Genomic DNA, 12,322 nt, shown 5'->3' on the forward strand with positions numbered 1-12,322 from the left:
GTGGTAAACAAACATGGTTTTCAGAAAATAAGTCTGGAGTCACGTGGTGGTGGTTAGTGTCGTACTATTGGTTAGACAGTTTCCCCTTTAATGAGGTTGACAGTTAAAACTGTCTCTGACATTAGACTGAGTCACACAGAGGCTCCAGCGGTGCAGCGAACAGACACAAACCTACAACTGAGATAACAGCAGACGTTACAACAGTAGAAGTTACAACAGTAGAAGATACAACAGTAGAAGTTACACCAGTAGAAGTTACAACAGTAGAAGACACAACAGTAGAAGTTACAATAGTAGAAGTTACAATAGTAGAAGTTACAACAGTAGAAGATACAAGAGTAGAAGATACAAGAGGTCTGAAAACTTTCCAAATGCACTGTAGCCATTTTATTTAGACTTGTTATTCTTCCTCGTTATTCACTGTGTATTTATTTCTTGTGTCACTATTTTAAACGTTGTATCTTTAACTCTGCATTGTTGGAAAAGGACCCGTAAATCAGCATTTCACTATTAGCATACACCTGTTGTTTACAAAGCAATTGACAAATGAAATTTGATTTGGATTGAAATAGGTGTCATTTTGGCTGCCTGAACTCTGCAATATGTTTAAGCCAATATTCTGTAAGTTCTGGAAGTCAAGCAGTAGAAAATGTGAGGTGCTGGAACTCAGTTCTGGTGTTCTGTCCCTTGTCAAGCTTGTCTATTTCCCTCAGTGATTCAAACAGCAAATGGACACACATGTAGACACCAAATTAAATGCTGATAAAGAGTAAATTCTTCTGGTAATAATTTGTGCTTCAGTGTCTTGTCAGTGGTGGAAGAGATACTCTGGAGCTGCTGCAGTGTGTCTGGGGCTGCTGTGTGTTCTCCTACTGGCTGGGATCACATGCCTGTTACTCTACCGTGAGTTTGATTTGTTCTCACTCAAACATTCTTCATCATCAGTGGTGTAACGTTCAATTACATTTACATTCCAGTCAATTCCATTCAGAAAGCAAGCCAAATTTCAATTCCAAAAATTGGAAATCAATTGGAATTCCAGTGTATTTCCTGATTTGACTGGAATTGAAATGCAACTGACCCCAACAATTGTAAAGACTGATTAACTTTTACACTGTTACTTTGTTCAATGATCTCATTATTTCAGAGAGAAACCAATTGACCAGTTATAACAGCCTGACCAAAGAGGGAGACCAGTTACAGACAAGCGACAACAACCTGACTGCAGAGAGAGACCAGCTACAGACTAGCAACAACACCCTGACCAAAGAGAGAGACCAGCTACAGACCAGATACAACACCCTGACCAAAGAGAGAGACCAGCTACAGACCAGATACAACACCCTGACCAAAGAGAGAGACCAACATACCAGCGACAACACCCTGACCAAACAGAGAGACCAGCTACAGACCAGATACAACACCCTGACCAAAGAGAGAGACCAGCTACAGACCAGATACAACACCCTGACCAAAGAGAGCTACCAGCTACAGACCAGATACAACAGCCTGACCAAAGAGAGAGACCAGCTACAGAAAGAGACAGAACGTCTGAAACAATCTTTAGTTGAGAAAGGTGAGTCAAATTGTCTAATGACTGTTCTGTTTGACAGTCTGTATCAGTTCACATGTCACTTACAAACAGGAAATGTAACTTATATTAAATGAACAATGTGATAAACATTCTCCAACTTCCAAACCGTCCATTAGTTAGTGCCCTGTCTTCCTTGAGTGTCTGATTGATACTTAATTCAATGTTGTATTAAAGTGACTAAAGCAAGAAATGTTCAACTTACAGTGTGTCCTCAAGGATGGAAGAAGCTTGGTAGCAGTTGTTACTACGTCTCTACTGAGTTAAAATCCTGGGAGGAGAGCAGACAGGACTGCAGAGACAGAGGAGCAGACCTGGTGGTCATCAAGAGCCAAGAACAACAGGTGTGTGAGAAAGAGAGAGGGTGACAGAGAGAGAGAAAGAGTGAGAGAGTGAGAGTGAGAGTGAGTGAGAGAGAGAGAGAGAGAGAGAGAGAGAGAGAGAGAGAGAGAGAGAGAGAGAGAGAGAGAGAGAGAGAGAGAGAGAGAGAGAGAGAGAGAGAGAGAGAGAGAGAGAGAGAGGTGTAATGGCTATGTTTTAACAATGTTGTCTCTCTCCCACAACTACAGACATTAGTCAATTGGTTATGTGGAGTAAAGAAATATGTCTGGATTGGTCTGACTGACTCTGTTACTGAGGGGACCTGGAAATGGGTGGACGTCACACGACTGACCACAAAGTAAGACATTCATGAATTCTGTGTCACTATGTCATCACTGTCTGGAGTAGAAGGTTCAGATTGGACAGCCTGATTCTGTGTTGTTTCTTCTACAGGTATTGGATCAGTGGACAGCCTGATTCTATGTGTTGTTTCTCCTACAGGTATTGGAACAGTGGACAGCCTGATTCTGTGTTGTTTCTCCTACAGGTATTGGAACAGTGGACAGCCTGATTCTATGTGTTTCTCCTACAGGTATTGGATCAGTGGACAGCCTGATTCTATGTGTTGTTTCTCCTACATGTATTGGAACAGTGGACAGCCTGATTATATGTGTTGTTTCTCCTACAGGTATTGGAACAGTTGACAGCCTGATTCTGTGTTGTTTCTCCTACAGGTATTGGAATAGTGGACAGCCTGATTCTATGTGTTGTTTCTCCTACAGGTATTGGAACAGTGGACAGTCTGATTCTATGTGTTGTTTCTTCTACAGGTATTGGAACAGTGGACAGCCTGATTCTGTGTTGTTTCTTATACAGGTATTGGAACAGTGGACAGCCTGATTATAAGTGTTGTTTCTCCTACAGGTATTATAACAGTGGACAGCCTGATTCTATTTGTTTCTCCTACAGGTATTGGAACAGTGGACAGTCTGATTCTATGTGTTGTTTCTCCTACAGGTATTGGAACAGTGGACAGTCTGATTCTATGTGTTGTTTCTCCTACAGGTATTGGAACAGTGGACAGCCTGATTCTATGTGTTGTTTCTCCTACAGGTATTGGAACAGTGGACAGCCTGATTCTATGTGTTGTTTCTCCTACAGGTATTGGAACAGTGGACAGCCTGATTCTATGTGTTGTTTCTCCTACAGGTATTGGAACAGTGGACAGCCTGATTCTATGTGTTTCTCCTACAGGTATTGGAACAGTGGACAGCCTGATTCTATGTGTTTCTCCTACAGGTATTGGAACAGTGGACAGTCTGATTCTGTGTTGTTTCTTCTACAGGTATTGGAACAGTGGACAGCCTGATTCTATGTGTTTTTTCTCCTACAGGTATTGGAACAGTGGACAGCCTGATTCTATGTGTTTCTCCTACAGGTATTGGAACAGTGGATAGCCTGATTCTATGTGTTTCTCCTACAGGTATTGGAACAGTGGACAGCCTGATTCTATGTGTTTCTCCTACAGGTATTGGAACAGTGGACAGCCTGATTCTATGTGTTTCTCCTACAGGTATTGGAACAGTGGACAGTCTGATTCTGTGTTGTTTCTTCTACAGGTATTGGAACAGTGGACAGCCTGATTCTATGTGTTGTTTCTCCTACAGGTATTGGAACAGTGGACAGCCTGATTCTATTTGTTTCTCCTACAGGTATTGGAACAGTGGACAGTCTGATTCTATAGGTTGTTTCTCCTACAGGTATTGGAATAGTGGACAGTCTGATTCTGTGTGTTGTTTCTCCTACAGGTATTATAACAGTGGACAGTCTGATTCTGTGTTGTTTCAACTACAGGTATTGGAACAGTGGACAGCCTGATTCTATTTGTTCATCCTACAGGTATTGGAACAGTGGACAGTCTGTGATTCTATGTGTTTCTCCTACAGGTATTGGAACAGTGGACAGCCTGATTCTATGTGTTTCTCCTACAGGTATTGGAACAGTGGACAGCCTGATTCTGTGTTGTTTCTTCTACAGGTATTGGAACAGTGGACAGCCTGATTCTATGTGTTGTTTCTCCTACAGGTATTGGAACAGTGGACAGCCTGATTCTATTTGTTTCTCCTACAGGTATTGGAACAGTGGACAGTCTGATTATATGTGTTGATTCTTCTACAGGTATTGGAACAGTGGACAGCCTGATTCTATGTGTTGTTTCTCCTACAGGTATTGGAGCAGTGGACAGTCTGATTCTGTGTTGTTTCTCCTTCAGGTATTGGAACAGTGGACAGTCTGATTCTATGTGTTGTTTCTCCTACAGGTATTGGAATAGTGGACAGTCTGATTCTGTGTGTTGTTTCTCCTACAGGTATTATAACAGTGGACAGTCTGATTCTGTGTTGTTTCTTCTACAGGTATTGGAACAGTGGACAGCCTGATTCTATGTGTTGTTTCTCCTACAGGTATTGGAACAGTGGTGAGCCTAATGGTGGAAGAGCTGAGAACTGTGTGTATTTCTACTCCTGGTCATCAGACACAGGAGAATGGTGGGACTATGAATGTTCCTATAAATACAGATGGATCTGTGAGAAATAGGATTCATCCTCTGTACTCTCTGAACTGCTAAATAAGATTATGCTAAGTACTATCAATCATAAACTATTTTCTGCTCATTCAATTTACCTTGTCAAGTACATGTAATATATAACAATACAAATGTATAATACATTATAATAAAAATAACAGACCATATGCAATAGCAATACAATGAATTGATAACAGAAAGACTGTTCTCTCTGTTGTCTTGGAAATTCACCACTAAGGACTCAAATTCAAAGGAAATTAATCAATCTTTATTATCACAGTCGTAGAGGTTTATTGACTCAATACAAGCCTGATGTTAATTTTTATTATTATTACTTTTTAGTTTAGTCTACTTCCTAAATGTTTTTCTTAACTCTACTTGGACTGCACTGTTGGTTAAGGGCTTGTAATTAAGCATTTCACGGTAAAGTCTACACTTGTTGTTTTCGGAGCATGTGACAAATAAAGTTTGATTTGATTTGAGACCCTTTATACTGTGACACAAACAAGTCATATCAGCACGGTTGGTTCCTGCATGAGACTGACTGATACCACACCAGGCTTCTCACCTTGAAACTGAGATACTCCTGTTGGTTCCCAGAGCAATGTTCTGGGTGTACGGTGAAAATGCCTATACAGTGAGAGTGTTGATTCCTCCCATGTACAGTCAATCAGTTACTCTCATGAATTCAATCAAGTTGGATATTAGAAAAGCACCATTATTCTAAACATACAAGTGGATAAACAGAGAGAAAATGTCACACTATTATATAATAGTTGATCTAAAATGGAGTCTAGAAGGACTGTTCTCTACTGTATAATAGTTGATCTAACATGGAGTCTAGAAGGACTGTTCTCTATTGTATAATATTTGATCTAACATGGAGTCTAGAAGGACTGTTCTCTACTGTATAATAGTTGATCTAACATGGAGTCTAGAAGGACTGTTATCTCTGCTGTATCATATAATCTCTGACACTTTAAGACTGAAAATGTGAATGTACTATATATCAGGATATATCAGACCCTTGTGCAGACTGTGTAGAGGTAACAATGTTTATTGTAACAACAGGGGCAGGCAAACGACTGGTCAAGGCGGGAAGGGGTCGATAATCCAGAGTAGTGGGGCCAAGGTACAGCACTGTAGGCAGGCCCAGGGTCAGGTCAGGCAGAGGTCGGTAATCCAGAGTGGGGCCAAGGTACAGGACGGCAGGCAGGCGGGCTCAGAGTCAGGACAAGCAGGGGTCAAAACCAGGAGGGCGAGAAAAGAGAGCCTGGAAAAAGCAGGCACTGAGACACTAAACGCTGGTAGTCTTGAACAAACAAGATGACCTGGCACAGACAGAAAACAGGTATAAATACCCAGGGGATAATTGGGGAAGATGGGCGACACCTGGAGGGGGGTGGAGACAAGCACAAGGACAAGATGAAACAGATCAGGGCGTGACACTATATGTGTTTTACAAACACACACACACACACACACACACACACACACACACACACACACACACACACACACACACACACACACACACACACACACACACACACACACACACACACACACATGGAGAAGTAACAACACGTGTAACCCTCCCACCTGAGAATCTGTGTTTTTCAGCCATTTATTTCCTGTGTTTCAGGAAGCAAAATCTATGTCACTTGAATCTCTCTGGATTAATGGTGATTTAGCATGTACATCTTGGTGGGGCAAACTCAACAACTGCTACAATATCAACTGAACATTTTGTTGAAAACAAATATTTGAAGGGTAAGGGAAGAGCCTTACCAAAAATATATTGCCATTGGGCGAATCATATACACAATCGCAAATACCACTCAAATGGACGGCAGTTCATCCAAACCTCATGGCAAGTGGAACATGGCAAATGCGAAGTGTCATACACCAAAAATCCCAAAGATGGCGAGCGTGCTCTACCGTAGATTTTCATTTGGCATATGACCATTTATCATCAAAAAAATGTCAATTATTCATATGTTATAACTGTATGAACATACATTTGTCTTATTTTATTTAGTTTATCCATAAGGCCTGTGTTTTGTCCATTTGCAATATATGATCATAGGAAGTCGGCTTCCGAACCCAAAAGTCAGTGAACCATGGCCAAATGGCATAAGAAATGTCCAAATGCCATACATACGTATTGAAAGTACCAAATCAGGATGTTATGTCCACTTGCAATATATGATCATAGGAAGTCGGCGCACGGCTGTCCATTTGCAATGTCTTACAATGGGCATTTACCATCACAAATTTGACATGCAGTAATATACTGCAGAAATGCCCAAATGATTGGCCCGTTGAACTCGGGATGGCCAGACATTGATAGTGGTTCCTCTCCATCGCTCGTTGGTGTTGATTTCAGCATGTCCATTTGGTGATTGTAAATCCCTCATTGAAAACATGGGAAATGTACTGTCCATTTGCAATGTCTTACAATGGGGATTTACCATCACGAATTTGACATGCTCTAATATACTGCAGAAATTCCCAATTGACTGGCCCGTTGAACTCGGGATGGCCGGGCAGTGATAGTAGTTCCTCTCCATCGTTCGTTGGTGTTGATTTCAGCATGTCAATTTGGTGATGGTTCGTCACTGTTTAAACTTATTGCAAATGGACAAAAGTCAGCCCTCAAGTCAGCGTCCGTCAGTCAGTAAGATATCATTCTGACACCAAACTGATACAAACTGACACCACAACCACTTTGTCCAACTCGTTTAGAAGCCAACTATCACATATTTCAGAGCAGGCTCAAAATTCACAGCGCCTTCTGTTTAAACCATAATAAAAACTTAAAACACGTAGTTACATTCTAGCTGTGGGTCTAGTTCTGACATTATGTGTATGACCTTAATTAGTGCTGAAAATCCACTTTTTCCGGGCGTTGCTACGGGGTCCCTGAATGAGCTATTAGACAGAAACTTTAGGATCCGTCTCTATGGGTCGAAGTGGTTTCAATGCACCTAGTCTTGTGACTCTGGGACTTTTCTAAATGTTGTCATTTTCGCGATGGTCAAGATGAATTGAAGTTTTTGCAAATGTACGAGGCTGTTTCTCGGTCTGAGAACCTTCTAGAGCCACATAACTCACCACGCACTATAGACTTGAGCTCTAAAACAGGTTTCTAAAGTTTCAGAGCTCTAGGTCTGACGGTTCTTTGATATTTTGAACGAAGGTACCTATTGCAGGCTCTGTGTGTCTATAAGCCTCACACTGTGTCACTCCCCATTGACTGTGTATGTGTTTGAGTTCAGAAAATCACAGAAATTACGTAGAGCTCCGAAACCCGCCTTAACCTCTCTGGGGCAAACGTCCCACTGGCCAATAGCCAGGGAAAATACAGCGCGCCAAATTCAAATAACATGATATAAAAATCAAACTTTCATTAAATCACACATGTAAGATACCACATTAACTTCTTATGGCTGCAAGGGGCAGTATTGAGTAGCCTGATAAAATGTGTCCATTTCAAACGGCCTCGTACTCAATTCTTGCTCGTACAATATGCATATTATTATTACTATTGGATAGAAAACACTCTCTAGTTTCTAAAACCGTTTGAATTATTTCTCTGAGTGAAACAGAACTCATTCTGCAGCACTTTTCCTGACCCGGAAGTTCAAAGTCTGAAATCGATGCTCTCTTCCTCTTCCTGCCTATAAATGGGCACAAGAGCTATTAGTATACATGCACGTCATACACCTTCCTCTGGGTGTCAAGAAGGCTGTGAGAGAAGAAATGAGGTGATTATCTCGATCTGGGATGGAATAAATCCTCTTGGAATGACGTGTACCCCATTTCCGGTACTCTGAAGAACGCGATTTGGACAGTGGGGTTGCCTTTTGTTTTGCTGACGTTATAGGCGACTATTATTTCCGGCTTTGATTTTATTTGATACATGTCACCATATCATCGTAAAGTATGTTTTTTCAATATAGTTTCATCAGATTATTGAAATTTTTTAGGGAGTTTTGCCGTGTTCCGTTCTCCGTTTGTTTACATGGAGAGATCCGTGCAACCCGGCTAGCGCGCTTCCTAAATGGAGAGAGAAAGTTGCCATTCTGAATCCAAACAACGACTCATCTGGACAAAGGACACCTTGTTCAACATTCTGATGAAAGATCAGCAAAAGTAAGACCCATTTTATGATGTTGTTTCATATATCTGTCGTAGTCGCCGGCGCCCAAGTGTTTCTGGCTATTGTGCTAAGCTAATATAACGCTACATTTTGTTTTCGCTGTAAAACACTTAATAAATCGGAAATATTGTCTGGCATCACAAGATGCCTGTCTTTCATTTGCTGTACACTATGTATTTTTCAGAAATGTTTTATGATGAGTAATTAGGTATTTGACGTTGGTGTCTGTAAATATTATGGCTGCTTTCGGTGCAATTTCTGAATGTAGCTGCAATGTAAACTATGATTTATACCTGAAATATGCACATTTTTCGAAAAAAACATATGCTATACAATAAATATGTTATCAGACTGTCATCTGATGAGGTTGTTTCTTGATTAGTGGCTATTTATATCTTTATTTGGCCGAATTTGTGATAGCTACTGATGGAGTCAAAAACTGATGGAGTAATAAAGAGTCTTTTGCTAACGTGGTTAGCTAATAGATTTACATATTTTGTCTTCCCTGTAAAACATTTTAAAAATCGGACATGTTGGCTGGATTCACGAGATGTGTACCTTTCATATGCTGTATTGGACTTGTTAATGTGTGAAAGTTAAATATTAAAAAAAATATATATTTTGAATTTCGCGCTCTGCACTTGAAGTGGCTGTTGTCATAAGTGTACCCACGTCGGGCTGGTTAAAGCTACACTCATTGTGAATCCAGCCAACATGTCAGATTTCAAAAAGGCTTTTCGGCAGTAATTTTTTGTGAAGAGGCACGTTACGAAAAAAGTTGCGTCAGATAGTTTTCTTTTTGTATTGAACTTCAAATTGATCGATTATTAACGTTTAAAAATATCTAACGTTGTATTACAAAAGTAGTTTGAAATGTTTTGGTAAATTTTACATGTAACTTTTGATATATTTTGTAGTGACTTGGCGAAAGTTGGAAGCTGTGTTTTTCTGGATGAAACGGTCGAAATAAATTGACATTTTGGATATATATCGATGGAATTAATCGAACAAAAGGACCATTTGTGATGTTTATGGGACATATTGGAGTGCCAACAAAAGAAGTTCGTTAAAGGTAAGGCATGAATTATATTTTTATTTCTGCGTTTTGTGTCGTGCCTGCAGTGTTAAAATATGCTACTCTCTTTGTTTACTGTTGTGCTATCATCAGATAATAGCATCTTATGCTTTCGCCGAAAAGCCTTTTTGAAATCTGACATGTTGGCTGGATTCAGAACGAGTGTAGCTTTAATTTGCTATCTTACATGTGTGATTTAATGAAAGTTTGATTTTTATATCATTTTATTTTCATTTGCGCTCTGCATTTTCCCTGGCTATTGGCCGGGTGGGACGATTGCGTCCCAGAGAGGTTAATTATAATCATCGTTTCGACAAACTTTACCAGTACTATTAGGATGTATTCGTCTGCATGTTTTGACCGTCTTTTGAGCCAGTGGATTACTGAACAAAACACGCCAATAAAACTGAGTTTTTGGGATATAAAGAGGGACTTTATCGAACAAAATGACCATTTATTGTGTAACTGGGACCCTTGTGATTGCAACCCCGATGAAGATCTTCAAAGGTAAGTGATTTATATTATCGCAATTTCTGACTTTCGTGATGCATCTGTCTACTTGGTTGGAAAATGTTTGTATGCTTTTGTAAGCGGGGTGCTGTCCTCAGATAATCACATGGTATGCTTTCACCGTAAAGCCTATTTGAAATCTAACAAAAAAGATGGATTAACAAGAAGTTAATATTTTAACCGATGTATAACACTTGTATTTTCATGAATGTTTATTATGACTATTTCTGTAAATTGAATTTGGCACTCTGCAATTTCACCGAATGTTGTTGAGGTGGGACACCACTGATCCCAAAGAAGTTAATTAGAATTGTTTCTAAAACATTTTAGAAATTTTGATGACTGTTGCTATAGAAAGAGGGTCACAAATCACTGGTTTCACAAAAATCATTCATAGAAAAATATGAATAATTAAATGCTTTTCCGAAGTGTCGGTTTTACTTTGAATGTGTCAGAGAGAGAGAGAGAGAGAGAGACAGAGAGACAGAGAGACAGAGAGAGAGAGAAATGCATTCAAGAAGATAAACGTTTTCCCAAACACAAAGTGGTTAACTGGCTGCAGCCCGACGTCGGTACACTTATGACAACAGCCAGCTCAAGTGCAGGGCGCGAAATTCAAAATATATATTTTTTTAAATATTTAACTTTCACACATTAACAAGTCCAATACAGCAAATGAAAGGTACACATCTTGTGAATCCAGCCAACATGTCCGATTTTTAAAATGTTTTACAGCGAAAACAGCATGTATATTTATGTTAGCTCACCACCAAATACAAAAAAAGGACAGACATTTTTCACAGCACAGGTAGCATGCACAAAGCCAGCCTAACTAACCAAGAACCAACCAAACTAACCAACAAACAACTTCATCAGATGACAGTCTTATAACATGTTATACAATAAATCTATGTTTTGTTCGAAAAATGTGCATATTTCAGGTATAAATCATAGTTTACATTGCAGCTACAATCAGAAATTGCACCGAAAGCAGCCATAATAATTACAGACACCAACGTCAAATACCTAATTACTCATCATAAAACATTTCTGAAAAATACATAGTGTACAGCAAATGAAAGACAGGCATCTTGTGATTCCAGCCAATATTTCCGATTTATTAAGTGTTTTACAGCGAAAACACAATATAGCGTTATATTAGCTTACCACAATAGCCAGAAAGACAAGCCATTTCCCAGCAGTAAAAGTTAGCGATCGTAACAAACCAGTAAAAGATATATAATTTTTGACTAACCTTGATATTCTTCATCAGATGACAGTCCTATAACATCAGGTTATACATACACTTATGTTTTGTTCGAAAATGTGCATATTTAGAGCTGAAATCAGTGGTTATACATGTTGCTATCGTAGCTACTTTTTCCACAACGTCTAAACAGCAACGATATTTTTCTGACACTTTTTCTGACACACATATTCTGACCAAATAGCTATTCATAAACATAACTAAAAAATACATGTTGTATAGGAAATGATAGATCCATTAGTTCTTAATGAAATCGCAGTGTTAGAATTCTAAAAAATAACTTCATTACGACATCCAGCTTCGGTATAGCTAGAGTACCCCAAAGTTGGGCGTCGGCGACTAGTTCACATGTACGACAGATATATGAAATAGCATCATAAAATGTTTCTTACTTTTGCTGATCTTCCATCAGAATGTTGGACAAGGTGTCCTTTGTCAAGAACAATCTTCGTTTGGATTTAGAACGTCCATTTTCCCTCTTGAATTAGCAAGCACACTAGCCAAGTGGCGCGAATCTCTCCATGTCAACAAACGGAAGAGAACGGAACACGGCAAAACTCCCGAAAAAATTTCAATAATCTGATGAAACTATATTGAAAAAACATACTTTACGATGATATGGTCACATGTATCAAATAAAATCAAAGCCGGAGATATTAGTCGCCTATAACGGCAGCTAAACAGAAGGCAAATCCAAGTCCCTCTTCGCGCTCTCCAGAAAACAATAAATGGGGGACACGTCATACAAAGAGCTTGTATTCCACTTCAGACCAAGATAAACACTAAATTTCTTCTCTCACCGGCTCTTG

General features: G+C 39.6%; 1 long non-coding RNA gene across 2 annotated transcripts in view; it reads left to right on the forward strand.

Moving 5' to 3' along the window:
• The first annotated feature begins 1,477 nt into the window (after nucleotides 1–1,477).
• LOC120041735 overlaps nucleotides 1,478–12,322 on the forward strand; it is a 55,191-nt gene continuing 44,346 nt past the window's right edge. For both annotated transcript variants that reach the window (XR_005475934.1, XR_005475935.1), the window contains exons 1-2: nucleotides 1,478–1,576; nucleotides 1,799–1,935. This is a non-coding gene — a long non-coding RNA (uncharacterized LOC120041735). The remainder of the gene's footprint in view (nucleotides 1,577–1,798; nucleotides 1,936–12,322) is intronic.

Source organism: Salvelinus namaycush, unplaced genomic scaffold (genome assembly GCF_016432855.1).
Source record: "Salvelinus namaycush isolate Seneca unplaced genomic scaffold, SaNama_1.0 Scaffold519, whole genome shotgun sequence".
Taxonomy (NCBI): Eukaryota; Metazoa; Chordata; class Actinopteri; order Salmoniformes; family Salmonidae; genus Salvelinus; species Salvelinus namaycush.